This window comes from Mesoplodon bidens (genome assembly GCF_964165515.1).
Source record: "Mesoplodon bidens genome assembly, chromosome: 1".
Taxonomy (NCBI): Eukaryota; Metazoa; Chordata; class Mammalia; order Artiodactyla; family Ziphiidae; genus Mesoplodon; species Mesoplodon bidens.
The window spans coordinates 173786767-173804994 of record NC_138176.1 but is presented as its reverse complement, the minus strand read 5'-3'; the positions used below and the strand labels follow the sequence as shown (position 1 = coordinate 173804994).

General features: G+C 36.3%; 1 protein-coding gene across 1 annotated transcript in view; it reads right to left on the bottom strand.

The window, feature by feature from the left end:
* The window catches only part of CTNNA3 (catenin alpha 3), a 1660471-nt gene that overhangs the window by 1616774 nt on the left and 25469 nt on the right, over window positions 1–18228 (bottom strand). The gene's annotated exons all lie outside the window — the stretch shown is intronic.

Genomic DNA, 18228 nt, shown 5'->3' with positions numbered 1-18228 from the left:
GGAAAACCAAACAATTAATTCCAACAAGTACTGCTCCCAAGTAGACCAACAGAAAACAGCACTTGACAAAAAGCATCCAGAATTAGTCAACAGAAAGCTCATAATCTTCCATCAGGATAATGCAAGACTGCATGTTTCTTTGACAACAAGGCAAAAACTGTTACAGCTTGGCTGGGAAGTTCTGATTCATCTGCCGTATTTACCAGACATTGCACCTTCAGATTTCCACTTATTTCGGTCTTTACAAAATTCTCTTAATGGAAAAAATTTCAATTCCCTGGAAGACTATAAAAGGCACCTGGAACAGTTCTTTGCTCAAAAAGATTAAAAGTTTTGGGAAGACGGAATTATGAAGTTGCCTAAAAAAATGGCAGAAGGTAGTAGAACAAAAGGGTGAATACATTGTTCAATAAAGTTCTTGGTGTAAATGAAAAATGTGTTTTTATTTTTACTTAAAAACCAAAGGCACTTTTTGGCCAACCCAATATATGCCACATGGCTACACTCCATGATTCTCTTATTGCAAAAATGGATATGTGAAGTATTCTTGAGAATAAGAGGAATCTGCCAAAGACTGTTCCCAGTGACTTACCATAGAAATTTGTACATAGTCAAAATAGTGAATTTCAAATATGGCTTATAATCAAATATACTCATAATATTTATAATTCTTTCATGTGTCTTCAGCAAAGTTTGATATTAAAAACAAAGATAATTATGCTAAAAGTTTCAAAGGAAACAATTATGACAAATCTAATAATTTAAAGCATTTAAATACAACTATATACTCCAAAATTGACTATACTATTAAAAACACTAATACATACTAATCACTTTGTGTATAGTATAAAAACATTTTCTAGTCAACTCAGGAAACTGATTTGGAGATCAAGGTAATAATAGGAAGAAAACTGTAGAATTTTGCAAATGAAGTCAAAGCAAGGTCAAAGTCTGACAAATTGTTAGACCTCTTGTAGCAATAACACAATGTGAATCCAAAACAAAAATTCAACTACGTTGTGGATATTATACCCCAAGGCGTTTGCATTTTATAACCCACAAAATTTTAAGAGTTAAAAAGTACCTCCCAAACAATTCAAGGACACCTCCTACAGCGTCCTTCATTTCAACAATGTACTGGGCTTGGATGAATAGAAATGAGATGCTCACTATACCATTAGATGCCAGTGATTACTTTTATAAAGTTCTTCCTTATGTTGAGTTGAAATCTGCCACTTTTCAACTTCTATCCAATAGAGACAGTTTCATAAAGTAGGAAAGGTACGGGTTTGGAGACAGGCAGACTAGATTAAAATCCCAGTTTTCAGAATCAAAGGGAAGAAAACAAATCTCTTGACAGCAGTAATAGATGTCTCCAGGGATAGTCCTTAAGGCAGAACAAAGTACCCATGTGGATCCTTCCCGTCTCCCCAAGTTCTCTTTGTCCATAATGCCTGAATTTTCTTTACTCCACTTTATTCCTTGCTTTAAATTGAGCTTATAGCAATTTTTTTTTTCTTTTTTGCGGTACGTGGGCCTCTCACTGTTGTGGCCTCTTCCGCTGCGGAGCACAGGCTCTGGATGCGCAGGCTCAGCGGCCATGGCTCACGGGCCCAGCTGCTCCACGGCATGTGGGATCTTCCCGGACCGGGGCACGAACCCGTGTCCCCTGCATCGGCAGGTGGACTCTCAACCACTGCGCCACCAGGGAAGCCCGAGCTTATAGCAATTTTAAATTCATTTAGTTAACAAGCATTTCATTTTTAAATGCAGTTAACTCTGAGAGGTCATGGGGGACACACATTCAATCATGCTTTGGAAGAGTACATGAGACCAAGGTGATGTGTCCTCTCAGAGCCCATATGTACCCTTTCTGACACACTCAGGTTATCCAGTACCCCCAACTCTCTGCTCAATCAGCCCAAGCCTACTCCCAGTGCCTATGCCAGCCTCTTCCTGAAATCCATCCTTCCAAGAGTGAATTACAACATGCCCATCCTTATACCTGAGAGGTAGCCAAGAGGCAGCTGTTTGCTAATGAGTATGTATGGAGCTTGGACATGCAAGCTGGGCTGTCCACTTGCATGTACCCAAGGCCTCTCAAGTGCAAGACAGAGCCACAAGTGGAAAGAAAAGGAAGCTGACCATCAAGGTCAGGGGTGAGCTCCCCATCCAACAACTCATTCTAACAAGAAATTTCAAAGAGTACAAGAATTCTAAATACAGATCTATACCTTCCAGGTCATTTTGAAGGTATATTTCTCAAGGTAGAAAGATAGGAGGATAGAACCTACTTTAGTAGCTTGTTAGCTTGACTTGTAGCTTTTACATATATAAGTATGGTATGCAGGCCTCAATTTTATACTTTCAATCTGCTCACTACAAATGTTAAGGATCAGCCTGCCCAAACTTTCTAGAACTCCATATCACCAAGTTCTTTCTTTTTGGTCAGATTTGCTCTTTCGTTGTTTCCTCAATCTTCTAAGACATGCAGTTGACACAGAGGTAGGGTAAAAAGTCATCAGTTCTTCCACTTTTAGGAGAAGACTTCCAAGATTCTATAATAAAATTACTTCTCTTTTCCTCTCTTTTTTCCCCTCATTCAAATGCTCTCTGTTATTATTTTTTCCTTAAGTTTATAGGTTTCCATGCAAGAGTATATGTATATTTCTTTACTGTTTTTATTAAAATTATTTTTGTGATCATTCAACATTACATTAATGAGAAAATAAACAATTTAAATACTCAAAAACACAACAAAATTCATATTGATGACCTGGGTGGTGGCAGCAGAAGTGTACAGAAGTGGTCAGATTGTAGATATATTGTGAGCCAATAGGAATTCCTGACATATTGAACACAGGATAAAAAGAACACAAGATATCTTTAAGTTTTTTGTCTGAAGCAACTGGAAGGATGGAGTTGCCAGTAACAGAGGTAGAGATTGCTGCAGAGGAGGAACAGGAAGATGAAGAGCCCAGTTTGGGACACGATAAATTTGAGATGCATATTAGACATTCAAGCAAAGATGTTAAGTAGGCAGTTGGATATATGAGAGCAGAGTTTGGGAGAGAAGTCTGGGATGAAAATACAAATTTCAGAGTTGTCAACATAAAGGTGGATGGAATGAGACAACCAAGGAGGAAGCAGACAGGAAGAGACAGGTCAGAGTCAAAGGACTATTGTGAGTGAATGGAAATATAGGCAGTGGTACTCAGAGTTTTATAGAATTAAGATTAGCCTTTGAGGGCCTTCACTGGTGGTCCAGTGGCTAAGACTCTGCACTCCCAATGCAGCAACCCCTGGTCAGGGAACGAGATCCTACATGTCGCAATAAGAGTTCGCATGACACAATAAAAGTTCACATCACAACTAAAGATCCCATGCGCCACAACTAAAGATCCCGTGTGCCACAACTAAGACCCTGCATAGCCAAATTAATTAATTAATTAATTAATTTTTAAAATTTGCCTTTGATTGAACTAGTAAAATATGGCTCTTCTGGCAGACCAATTAGAAAAAGGGTAAACGTAGCCCAGTAGGTATTAGCAGGAAGGTCCCCAGTTTGTCCAGCAGAGGGAGGGCTAGATTTCAGCTCCACTCAGCCCCACAGCAGGGCAATATGCAGCAGCCAGTGTGAGACACACTGCTGCTCCCCTACTCCTACTGTCTGCTAAAGGATTCCTAAATTCTCCTACATTTCATCACCATTGGATCTCAGTAATTAAGAGCACAGGCTTTGAAGTTGGACTGCCTGGGTGAGAATCTAGGCTCTGTTCCTTGCTCACTGGTGACTTTAGACAAGCTAGTAAACCTCCCTAAACATCAACTTTATCATCTGTAAAATGAGAATAATAAGAGTACCCTCTTCAAAAGGATCTTGAAGATTAAAATTAAAAATCCATATAAAAGTCATAACTTAGCCCATGCTTCAGACACCTACTAAGGGCTGAACAAATATTAGTTGATATTATTATCCCCTTTTCAACAAGAAAGCAGAATCTACTTGTCTACATTTAGGTTAAACATATTGCTTTCATCTATAGAGCTTGTAATTATTATTCAAGAATGCAAGAATGCTTTCACTCTTAGTTCCCATAACTAAAGGGCTTAAAACAAAGCTTCCCTCTAGTGACTCATTTCATTGGATCTCTTGACTTCAAAATCTAAGGCATATTTCCTACATGTGCATTAATTAGAAATGCAACATGCCTAAATACTTTTTTTAAAAAAATTCCTAATGCATAATGGCCTCATAAAGGATCTTGAGCCCTTTGAAAGCAATTCCAGAGTGATACATAAAAGGTATGCACTAAAGTTAGGGCTACAATTGTTAAATGCACTACATGTCCAGATCCCCAAGACTCTGAGTTTTTTATTTCCTTAACTTCTAAGAATTCTGGGTTTCAACACGACAAAGTTACATTTCATAATAAAAAGTAAATATCTTTAGCATGTTAAATTCAAACTTTCAAAAGCTTCTTGGAAGCATTTGAAGTTCTTTTTAACAACTTTTGGATAGTCATCTTACTGATGTTTTTTGAAAAATAATCAAATTGAGCTCCTCCCCCAAAAATTACGAGTTTTATCGATTCTTTATGAGAAGACTCAAATTAAATTAAATTAAAACGTTTGCTTCCTCTGTTCATAGTAACCAAAATAAAACTTGTTTCCCCACACACAACCTACATGACAGCTGCAAAAAATGACAGAAAACAAACAAAAAATCCAAAAGACTGACTTAACTAATATGAAATAAAACAAAGGAAAGCATCAGATTCTACTTATATTTAGGTCTTATATCCTTCTTGTAGTGAATGGGTGGTCAAGTCTAACGGCCCTCCAAAATAAAGCAAAAGGTTGTAATTCAATTTCTGATTTAAATGAAAAGTAACATTGTATATAAGAATTTTATAAGATGACCTTATTACCCCTCTTCTGATAACACACCTTTTATGTTATTTTATGAAATGCCAGTTCACACTAAAAGCTCACCCTGCCTTTCACAATGGCACACATTTTCAAAATTGCAGGTATGAAGAAAGGACAAAAATGCCCCATGGTTATTCTGTGTAGCAATGCCTTTCAATTCAAGGACATTTTGTACCATATAAAATTATGCCAGAACTGAGATCCTATCTCATATAAGCCCAGCATAAATGTTACCTACCTGTTATTTAAAAAGCCAAAGAACTAAATTAGTCCAATTGAAGTCTAAGAAGAAGATAATCTAGTGTGTGAAAGCTCAGAGAAGCTTTCACTGAATCACCCAGAACAAGAATAACCTTCAGCTATAAGCATCAAGTTTAAGCAACCAGGGCAGAAGTAACATGCCTTTCATATACACCTTGAAAGTGACAGGAGCTTTTGTTGCTGCAAGTCCAATGGGTCTATGGGTCGGTTCCACTCCATAATATTATAAGACAGCTCAAATATATGTGAATTCTCCTAAGGCCTGGTATTTTTGAAAAGCAGAGAACAAAACAGAAAATAGTGAAAGAAGTAGAATTCTTGCCAACCTCAATTTGAAGCAAAAAAATTCCCATTACTTCTTTGTTCTCTGATTACCTAGAAATAAATAAGAGCCTGCTTATCATAATAGAGAAAATAAAACCAAAGTCTTTGAAAACACTACATTCATTTTTCTACAAATCTATTAATATACTGGGGGAAACCGATAGTATATAACTGTTTTGAGAACTTCAGCTGCTTCTCTGACTCCTGGTTTTCCATTCTTCCATATTCTCTGAAGAGAGGTTTTAAATCTGCCAGAATCTTCAATCTAACCATCCAAGTTCACTATTTTACCACTAGTTTTTAAAATTTTCTCCAGGAACTCTAGCTATATACCTATTAACCCTATTTAACCATTTCTCATCCCACATGCTAAGTATTCTTTCTATAGTAAACAAAAGACTTTCTCCTCTGGCTTCAAAATACCGCTTTCTACCCTTCTGCCATTCTTCCCCAGTATCTTTTACTAGCTCCTCCTTATCTACTAACTCCTGTTAACTAGGGGTCTAAACCCCAGGATCCATCCCTTACGTGCTAGTCTCTGCTCCACATTATATTGTACTTTCAGAACAATCTCATCCTAGAGTTTCAGTTCAACTTACAGCCTCTGATTCAACAGTCCAGACCTCTCACCTGAGCTTCAGAGCCCCCAGATCCATTTCCCACTGGGCCATCTCACAGCCACCTCAAAACTGAACTCCATGATCTCTTCCTCAAAACCTGTTACCGCCATCTTCAGTTCTGATCTAGATTAATGACATCACCACACAGTGGGCACCCACTCCCAACCTATAACTTGAATGTCATCCCAGAATATTTTCTTTCACTCTGCCTCTCTCTTCATAACAGATTAGTGGAAAAGTCACACAGTTTCTACTTCCTTAACTCTTCTTATATTGGCCATTTCCTCTCCATTCACATTGGTACCTCCTCAGTTCAACCCTGGTTAGACTTACTTAAACTTTGCAATGATACCATAACCGGTCTCCCTTCTAGTTTTTCACAACCTCCAATTCACCCTCCAAACTATTCCCAGAGTGATGTCTCTAATATAAAATAAGATAATGTTACACCAACCCCCTGCTTAAAACCCTCAATGATTCTTCATCTGGACACAATAAAGTTCAGCCTCCACTGAATGACTCAAGGCAATTTGCCCTATCTCTCCAGCATCTTCTTTGTCTTTGACACACCTCCTCCCTGTACTCCATTCATGCTAAAGAATTTGACGTTCTCTAAATTGACGGTACTCTTTCATTCCCCTAGACTTTTATTCACTCTGTTCCCTCTGCCTGGAGTACTCCTCCCCAATAGCCACTCAACAAATACTTCCTCATCTTTTCAATCTCAACTCAAACAACCCTCTTTACATCTTAATAAACACACATACACACACACACACACACACAAACACATACACACTCATGGTAGAAGTAAGCAATGTTTTACTCTGTACACTATACAGAACTCTAAGAGAATCACCATCATCATCCTACCATCTCCTAGGATTTATTATAATATATGGTAGAATAAATGCATGTTTATGTCACTTCCTTCCATCAAAACTAATGGAATACAGAAAAACTCAAAATCAAAATTTCCTCCATCTTCAAGGAAACTTGGCATTACCCCAAATTACGAATAAAGAAATAAAATGAAATCTTGACTAAATTTTTTAAAAAGGAAAGTGAAAGTCTATACACACCTCAACAGGAAATAATTTTCTCTAAAAGTGCCACGACCCTGAAATTCCTGTCCAAGCGTCCTTTGATTAGAGAATTAAGATGTAGGGCATGGATAGGTACAGTAATCAAAGGGCATATCCCTATTTGAAAGACCCAGTTTGAGACTGTAGAATCACAAAAGTGAGAAGTCAGGATTAGCACGATGACATGCCATTTCTGCCTGTGACTAAGCCCACGTAGCCAGGGGAACTGCTAGAGGTCAAGTAGAGCCAAGGAAAGAAGGGATGTTAAATCATCAGCTTACAGTGCTAATAGTCTGTGACTTAAAGGACTTTACCATGAAGCACACTGAGTTTTGGAGCACCAAACAATGAAAGGAAAATGTTCCTAGGAGCAAAAAAATAACAACTTTGGTAAGAAAGTAAAAATTCCCAACAACCTCAACTCACTCCCTCCTAAGCCTGATCCTCCCTACACTGTTCTTCAGTAAATGTCTGGTGGTATACAAATATCAGTAATGGGAACACTACATAAAAAGTGCCAAAAAAAAAAAAAAGAGACAGAGAGAGAGAAAGAAGAAAGGAGAGGAATCAAAAAATGTATATGAATAAGGATTAATGAAGGAAACAGAGGAGTTATACTACCTTTACATAAGAAAGCTGTGACTGCAAAAAGGCTTGCATTTTTGCTTATATTTTCTTTTTTTTTAATAGATCTTTATTGGAGTATAATTGCTTCACAATACTGTGTTAGTTTCTGTTGTACAACAAAGTGAATCAGCCATATGCATACATATATCCCCATATCCCCTCCCTCCCATCCTACTTATCCCACCCCTCTAGGTCATCGTCGCAAAGCACCGAGCTGATCTCCCTGCTGCTGCTTCCCACTAGCTATCTATTTTACATTTGGTAGTGTATATATGTAGATGCTACTCTTACTTCACCTCATATTCCCCCTCCCCCCGCCATGTCCTCAAGTCCATTCTCTATGTCTGCGTCTTTATTCCTGCCCTGCCACTAGGTTCATCAGTACCTTTTTTTTTTTTTTAGATTCCATATATATGCGTTAGCATACGGTATTTGTTTTTCTCTTTCTGACTTACTTCACTCTGTATGACAGACTCTAGGTCCATCCACCTCACTACAAATAACTCAATTTCGTTTCTTTTTATGGCTGAGTAAAACAACAAGAACAACAACCAGAAAAAAAAAAACCCTGAAGGATAAACCAAAAACAAATTAAAATTGTTGTCCTTAGGACGAGGGAAAGAACAGAGCAGAGGAGACAGAGATGAATGCTAGACTTCTCTGAATATACCTAGTTTTAGAGTTTTGACCTTGGAGCCACGTAAATGTTTTACTTAAGTAAAAAGCAATTAACCCATAAATCAATCCTGAAAAATCAGAAGTAAACAAAAAATATAAACCTTAACTATATTTCACATTAGTTTCATAAGCAGAAATAATTTCAAGGAACTTCAAAACACAGTATTTTTAAAATAAGCTTTAAGGATATATTGTACAACACAGGGAATAAAAGCAATATTTTATAACTATAAATGGAGTATAACCTTTAAAAACTGTGAATTACAAAAATTATGAACCACCTGAAACTTATATAATATTGTACAGAACTATACTACAATAAAAAGTAAATTTTTAAAAAGTGCTTTTTTAAGTTAAAAAACAAACAAACAGTATTTTTACTCTAATCCTAGAGGGATATCCTCCAGGACAAAAAGAATGTCAAAGTAATTTTAAACTACACTTAGTATTCTTATTATATATGTGTGATATATATATTCTTATTATATATGTATACATACATGTGTATACACACACATTAGGCTAAAACAAATAAATAATTATATTCATGCTATTAGGAAATAAGATTTCCAGCATAAGAGAAAAAGGAGATACAGATGGCCAACAGGCACATGAAAGATGCTCAACATCACTAATCACCAGAGAAATGCAAATTAAAACTACAGTGAGATATCACCCAACACCTGTCAGAATGGCTACCATCAAAAAGAACATAAATAACAAATGTTGGCGAGGATGTAGAGAAAGGGAACCTTTGTACACTGTTGATGGGAATGTAAACTGGTGCAGCCACTGTGGGAAACAGTATGGAGTTTCTGCAAAAAACTAAAAATAAAACTACCATATGATCCAGCAATTCCACTCCTGGGTATATATCCAAAGGAAATGAAAACACTAATCTGAAAGGATACATGTACCCCAAAGTTCATAGCAGAATTATCTACAATTGCAAGGTATGGAAGCAACCTAGGTGTCCATCAACAGATGAATGGATAAAGAAGATGTGGTATATAAATACAATGGAATACTACTCAGCCATAAAAAGAGAATGAAATTTTGCCATTTGCAACAACATGGATGGACTTAGAGGGTACTATGCCTAGTGAAATAAGTCAGACAGAGAAGGACAAATATTGTATGTTATCATTTACATGTGGAATCAAAAAATTAAAACAAATTAGTGACTATAACAAAAAAGAAAGAGACTCACAGATACAGAGAACAAACTAGTGGTTACTAGTGGGAACAGGGGAAGGGCAAGATAGGGATGGGAAATTAAGAGCTACAAACTACTAGGTATAAAATAAATGGGCTACAAGATATATTGTACAGCACAGGGAATATAGCCAATATTTCATAATAACTACAAATGGAATATAATCTATAAAAAGTCTGAGGGACTTCCCTCGTGGTCCAGTGGCTAACACTCCATGCTCCCAATGCAGGGGGCCTGGGTTTGATCCCTGGTCAGGGAACTAGATCCCACATGCCACAACTAAGAGTTTGCATGCCACAACTAAAGATCCTGCATGTTGCAACTAAAGACCCTGCATGCCACAATGAAGATCCTGTGTGTGGCAACGAAGACTTGGCACAGCCAAATAAATAAATAAATAAATAAATATTTTTTAAAAAAATTTGAATCACTATGTTGTACACCTGAAACTAATATAATATTGTAAGTCAACTATACTTCGATATAAATAAATAAATAAGAAAAAAGATACAAATATAAAATCAAAAATTTTAAATTAAGCCCTATAATCTTATTTTGAATTGGAAATATCAGTATGATCTGATTATATATTTTTCCCTTCCTAAAAAAAAATCTATTTCCTAGCTATGTTCACAAAAAATATATATATATATATTGGGCAACAATGGCAACCTGCTGCACAGATTATGTTCCCTAAATACTATTTTCCACTAAAAAGACTTAGGCTCCTCGGTGGAAAGGCTGATTGAAGATCTAGTGCAAGAAATGTACAAAATGAGCCTAGAACATCTTCTTGTGCTAGAAATCAAGGCTCACTTGGGTTTTGTCAAAATGCTTAGTAAACAATTTAAAGGGGTTCTCAATGGCCAAAAATGGGAAAATTTGAGCATCAAAAGAATAAAAAATTACAATATTCTGAAATATATCCCACATATAAAAATTCAAAAAAAAAAACTCATTGGTCACCTTCCAAAGTTGCTAGAACACCATCCTCTTTTTCTGAAAATTGATAAACAATGGGAAATAATCAAGTATTTTCCTAATTTTCTGGTATGAGCTATACTTTTGACTAATGAAATAATAGGGGAAGAGTTCTTTATAGCATGATCCCAACTGATAAAACTAATAAAGAATTATAGAATGATAAAGTCACCATTTACAGCCCCTTAAAAAATAATAGGCTAGGGCTTCCCTGGTGGTGCAGTGGTTGACAGTCCGCCTGCCAATGCAGGGGACGCGGGTTCGTGCCCCGGTCCGGGAGGATCCCACATGCCGCGGAGCGGCTGGGACCGTGAGCCATGGCCGCTGGGCCTGAGCATCTGGAGCCTGTGCCCCGCAATGGAAGAGGCCACAGCAGTGAGAAGCCCGAGTACCGCAAAAAAAAAAAAAATAATAATAATAATAATAATAGACTATACAATAATTACCAATATGAAGGCTAAAATCATTAAGTGACTGATTAGTAGGGAACTATGAGAATCAGGCTTACAGAGCATGAATGCAGTGATCAATTTTAACATTACCAAAAGTGAGATAACCCAGACTCGTGTATTAGACATAATATTAAATGGACAATTGATTTTCAATAAAGGTGTCAAGGTAACTCAATGGGAAAAAAGGTAGTCTTTTCAACAAATGGTGCTGAAATCATTGAATAGCCACTCATAAAACAGGAACCTTGACCCTTTCCTCACACCATATACAAATATTTACTTGAAATGGATCATAGAGCTAAAGATAAGACCTAAGCCTATTAAATTTCTCAGTGAAAACATAGGAGAAAAGTTTTGTAACCTTGGGTTAGGCAAAGGCTTCTCAGATACATCCAAAGCATGATCCATAAAAGAAAAAAAAATCAGTAAACTGCTTCAACAAAATTTAACATTTCTGCTCTTTGAAAGACAATGTTAAGAAATGCAGGGACTTCCCTGGTGGTCCAGTGGTTAAGAATCAACCTTCCAATGCAGGGGATGTGGGTTCGATCCCTGGTTGGGGAACTAAGATCCCACATGCCGCGGGTCAACTGAGCCCACGTGCCACAATTACAGAGGAGCCCGTGCGCTGCAAGGAAGAGCCCGCACTCCGCAACAAAAGATCCCACATGCCACAAAGAAGATCCCTCAACTAAGACCCCATGCAGCCAAATAAATATTTTTTTTAAAAAAAGAAAAGAAAATGAAATGGCAAACACAGCTGAAGGATGGGATGAAGCATTTTTAAAACCCATATATGAAAAAGGACTTATATCCAGAAAATATAAATAATATTTAAAAATCAAAATCTTTTTTAAAAAATTCAGTTTTTTAAATGGGCAAAATATTTGAAAAGACACTTCACCAAGAAGATGACATATAAGCGCATGAAAAATGCACATCATAAGTCAGTAGAGAAACGCAAATTAAGGTCACAATATATACTGCTACACACCTACTGTAATGGCTAAAATTAAAAAGACTCCCAATACTAGAGCTAGCAAAGATGAGAAGCAACTGGATATCGCACACATTTGCTAGTGAAAATGAAAACTGGTACAGCCACTTTACAAAACAGCTTGGAAATTTCTTATCAAGTTAAACATGCACCCACCCTATGACCTAGCAATTCCACTCCTTAGACATTTACCTAAGAGAAATGAAAGTATATGTCCACCTAGAGACCTATATGCAAACGTTTATGGGGCCTTATTCACAAGAGTCAGAAACTGAAAACAACTCAAATTTCCATCAACAGGTAAATAAACAATTTATGATACCATCATACTGTCACATGTTATGCAAGAAAAAATGAGCAATAGATACAGGCATCAACATGAATATCTCACAAAAGCATTATGCTAACTGATAGAGTCAGACAAAATTACACACTGCATGATGCCACTTATATGACATTCTTGAAAGGGCAAAAATATAGGGACAGGAAACAGATCAGTAGTTGTCAGTGACTGAGGGTTAAGGGAGAAGATAACTGCAGATGGCACAAGGAAACTTTGGATTGACTCAAATAAAAATGTTCTATTTGTTTATGGTGGTGATTATATGATTGTATATAACTCTCAGAACTCATCAAACTGTAAACTTATAAAGAGTGAATTTAATGCATATCAATTTTTCCTTAATAAATCTGACTTTTAAAAACTCTTTTGTTTATCTCTTACCCCAGTGACACAAAAAATATTTCTCGATTACTTCATTTACTATATAATTACAGATTTCTACTCATATCCATTGGCTCTATAAGCTCTTTGAATGGATCTCTCACTAGGATCTCTGAACTAATGCTTTCGAAAGCTAATTTGTTTTTCTTAAGCGTCCTTGACCACTCTGATACATCACTCAGTTTATTTGGTGCCTACATCCTACTTAGCTTCTTAAGAATATTTGCTTCCCAGGTTTCAGATATGTGTGTCCAGGTTATCCACAATCTCATCCCATGCAGCTGATGTGTTATCTATCCGATTGATAATTTTTTCTGGCAAGAACTCTAAGTCAACCTGCATATGTGTTTACAAAACTACAAAAATAAAAGCTTTGAGTATTTTCTTTGTTTTTGTAGTGCTTTTTTAAAAAGATAATCATTTCTTATTGATTTTATTGTTAACAACGGAATATTTAAAAAAACGGAGCCAAATGATTGGCCCTGACTCATCATGTTAATTTAATACCTGAAAATATCACTGAAGATCCTTAGCAAAACTTTAACTGCTACATTTTTGTCCCTTTTCAATACTGTTGGGTGAAAGCAGTGAGTTTCTAACTTTGTTCACTTATACAAGCCAGGTTTAGCAGGATGTGCAACACTGAGTCCAGCATCTTCAACACTGTAGTTGGTTTTTGAGTATTTGAAGATCAAAGTACATTAAGAAGTCCTGCCTCTGAATTCCTTCCTCCTACCCAACAACTTTTTTCTAAGTTAGATTGATCCAGTTAATTGTGATGGAACAGAAGTTGAAATTCAAGTTAAATTTATAACCAAATTGAGTAAAAGGAAGGAAAGTAGCTAATAACCTATTCAGAAAAATTTAAAAATACCAGGACTAGATTCATAGATTCATACAGAATTGCCAGATATATTTTAAACATGGGCTTGATCATGTCTGTTCTAATATGTAGATATATGACCTTATTTAAATAACTTCTTGTTTCCAAAAAACTACACCTCTTTAATCATTCTTCTGAATTAAGTAACAGACCAAATTTTATTCTGCTCCTAGAAAACTTAAAGCCACACTTATGCCTATATAAATCAGCATGTGGGTTAAAAGGGAAGCAGTTCTCCACTTTTTTTTCCACCAAAACACGAGTGACATTTAAAGTATATTTAATATTCACTGTCCAACATACTTCTCCCACTCTGGACTGCCACCGTTGGTAAGGGAGATAGCTAGTTTGCATGAAATTCCCCCATAAGATTTCTATATATAACCCTATATTTTCTCTCCCATCAATCCATCATACACCAGTGTCATAAAACCATAGTCAAGAACTGCTGCAGCTCAGCCTTATTCCCAGCTCTGTTTTATATCTCATACGTATTTTTCTTTCTACTTTCACTCCACTTTTATCCTTTCCTGAATTTCACATAGCCTTGTAAGTCACCTTAAATCCTTTCTAGAACAAGGTAAGGAATAAATAAATAATCATTCCATGTATCTACAAAAGCAATCTCTTCTCATTTACCCTAGATAAAGCCTTAAAACTGTAACTACTTGCAGCCTCTTAACTATTCTCTACCATATTAAACATACAAGTATCAAAATCACAAGTTCCTATTTTTTGGTTTTATTAATTCTCTTTTTAAAAATATTAAGGCTGCATACAGAAAATACAGGAAAAGTATCCACGCACAATTTAAGTTTAGAGGCCCATAATAGAAATTAAATTGTTTGCACAAAGAACCTGCTTGCTGCATAACTTTTGTGTCTAAAGAATGTAAAGTTTCCAGTGTCTTGTATACAGTTACTCAAATAGTAATAGCTCAGCTACAGAGAAGGAATTTTTAAGTGCTTTGATATAAAACTACTATAGCTTGGGCATTGGCACACAAGAATTTGTTTCAGCGCTATTTTTAAAGCCACTAATAAATACTTCAAATACCAGAACTGAGCCTCTGCTCAACTGAGTCTGCCTCAATTGACATGAAAGAAAAAGTATGTAAGAGAATCACATTTTTATTTAAAACTGAAATGCCTGCTAATCTACTTGGAAAAGTATATATAAAATTGGAACTTTCATAAAGTAGTTTAGAGTTTAGTGTTGTTAAAAGGAAAATTAGTTATAAAAGTAATAAATGCACAACATAGTAGTTTCAATTCATCTCATTTTATAGAAATAATGTCCTTTAATTTCCCCCAAAGTTATCTAGCCAAGTAACACATAATCTATAATTAGGATTTGCCTTATAGCAAAATTTGATTTTAAAAAGTTTGACACTTCACTCACCTACTGCAGGACAGAGTATTGCCCATATACAGATACTAAACCAACTGTCTAAGCAAGTTCTGGTGTTTAGAAATTCAGTGCCACTATTATGGCTCACAATTTGGCTTATGATGCATTTGTAAGCAAACAGCCTGACAAGCACCCTAGTGTATTTCAGGATGACTGACAGGACACAGTGGCTCAAACAGGAAAGGGGGATGGGTGCTCTTAAAGCAACATACCAGTGAAAGGCAACATTAAACAGTAGAATCAGACTGAAATTATATTTTTCAAGTTTGCAATGAAATAATAACATATTGTCCAATTCAAGCTTTTAAACATAACTTTCATGTCATTACGTGCCCCAAACACTGTAATTTCCAAACAGACTTTAAGAATTTAAAATATAGAAAGAAAAAATTTAAAACAAACATGCTAAATGATACTTCCCTGTACCTATCAAAGTTCTAAATTACTTAAGACTATTCCAATTATTTTTAACAGAAATTAGGTCAGGGTACCCAGAGAAAAGCAGTTCTTATCTCACCTCTAGATATTTGCCAATCACCCTTACAACAGTAATTTAACTAATAAAAGTAATTTAAATAGCTTGGATTATTCAAATCTCTTATTGAAGATGGGGGCAGGAGATCTATATATTTTGCCCCTGCTGTGTTTCTTCCCTGTGACCTACTTCCATTGTTAAAAAATAGATCATTGGGCTAAGAAATTTCAATTATGGGTATTTCCATATTAGTTTCACTTGCAAAATATTTATTCAAGTGATACATTGGCTTCATTCTTCACATTTATAATTTTTCCTATATTATGTTACAATACTCTGCACTGTTCAATCCTTTTATACAACAACCAGCCCTATTTTTAAAACAAAAACAGCCATTCATTTTTTTCATAATATTTATTTATAATGCTTTTTATTTCTGTAAGATTGGTAGCTACATCCCATTTCTGATTCTAGTAATTCGATTCTTCTTCCTCTTCTCCCTCCTCCCCCTCCTCCCTTTCCCCCCTCCTCTCCCCCTCCCCCTTCCCCTTCTCCTCCCCTCCCCCTTCCCCTTCTCCTCCCCTTCTTCTTCCTCTTCTTCTTCCTCTTCTTCTCCCTCTTTTTCTTCTTCTTCTTCTCAATCTAGCTTGCTTGGATTTCATTGGTTTGCTCTATTGCTTTTCTATTCTCTATTTCATTTATTTCCACTTCAGCCTTTACTTCCCTACTTCTTGCTTTGGATTTATTTTGCTCTCCTTTTTCTAGTTTCTTAGGGTGAAAAGTTATTGACTTGAAAGCAAAACTATGGAGATAAGGATCAGTGGTTGCCAGAGATTAGGGGAGAGGGAGGGATGAATAGGTGGAGCACAGAGGATTTTTAGGGCAGTGAAACTCTCCTATGTGAATGGTGAATACATGACAATTACATACTTGTCAAAACTCGTATAATGTACAACACTGAGAGCAAACTCTAATGTAAACTATGGACTTTAGGGGATAAAGATGTATCAGTGTAGGTTCATCTGTTATAACAAATGGACCACTCTGGTGTGGGTTGTTGATAGTGGGGGAGGCTGTGTGTATGTGGGAGCAGGGGCTATATGGGAAATCTCTGTATCTTCTGCTCATTTTGCTGTGAAATGAAAACTCCTCTAAAAAATAAGACTGTTAGGGCTTCCCTGGTGGCGCAGTGGTTGAGAGTCTGCCTGCCGATGCAGGGGACACAGGTTCGTGCCCCGGTCCGGGAAGATCCCACATGCCGTGGACTGGCTGAGCCCGTGAGCCATGGCCATTCGTCTGGAGCCTGTGCTCCGCAGCAGGAGGGGCCGCAACAGTGAGAGGCCCACGTACTGCAAAAAATAATAATAATAAGACTATTTTAAAAAATCAAAAGTAATTTAAAAAAAAAAATAAGCAAAAAACCTCACAACCTGAGGGCCAATATCTCTACCCTAGGTCTGCAGTCTTGCCCTGCAAGATCCCTCTGTGATGACCCAGAATGTGATGGGTAACAGGACATTCAAACCTGCTACTGCCACTATCTCTAATACTTTCCCCCAGTGAATGCTAATCCAGTTATTGTTATTATATAATGTATGCTACCAGATTATTCACATAATTTCTCCCATGCTTGATTAATTGCTTAGAAATGTTCTTTTTACTTTCTAAATTGAGGGAGAGGTTGGAATTTTTTCTAATTAAATTGCCTTATGATCAAAGAATGCTGTTTGTATGTTATTGAGTTTGTTAAGATTTGCTTCATGGTCTAATATGTAGTCCTTATGCACTTGAAAAGAATGTGTATTCTCTACCAGTTGAATGCAGAAATCTATATACTTTCATTAAATCAAGCCTATTAACTGTACAGTTAAAATCTCTACCCATACGAAATTTTTATTCATTTGACCTATGGATAAAATCATCTATTATGACTATGTATTTGTTAAGTTTCCCCAAGAGTTTTGTTAATTTTTACTTCATATATTTTGGGAATATGTTAAATGTATACAAATTCAGAATTATTGTATCTTTCGGTTAATTGTTCCCTTTATCCTTGTCTAACATACTTTTACTTCCAACAAAATGTTTTGCCTTAAAGTTTAACTGGATAGATATTAATATAACTAGGCCAGCTTCCCTCCTATTCAAAAAAAGGTTGATTTGAGATCTTATTCTTTAAATATAGGCTTTTGCAGCTATAGATTTCTTCATAAGCACTGATTTAGCCTCATCCTGTAAGTTTTGGTATATTGTGTTTTTGTTTTCACTCATCTTTGCATATTTCCTAATTCTCCTTCTGATTTCTTCTTTATCTATTGGTTATTTAGGAGTGTGCTTTTTATTTTATTTTATTCACGGGCCAAGCCACTCCACGGCATGCAGGATCCCTCTGGACCGGGGCACGAACCCGCATCCCCTGCATCGGCAGGTGGACTCTCAACCACTGCGCCACCAGGGAAGTCCAGGAGTGTGCTTTTTAATATCCATATATTTGTGAATTTCCTGAATTTTCTTCTACTATTGATTTCTATTTTCATTCCATTGTGTTTGGAGAACATGCTTT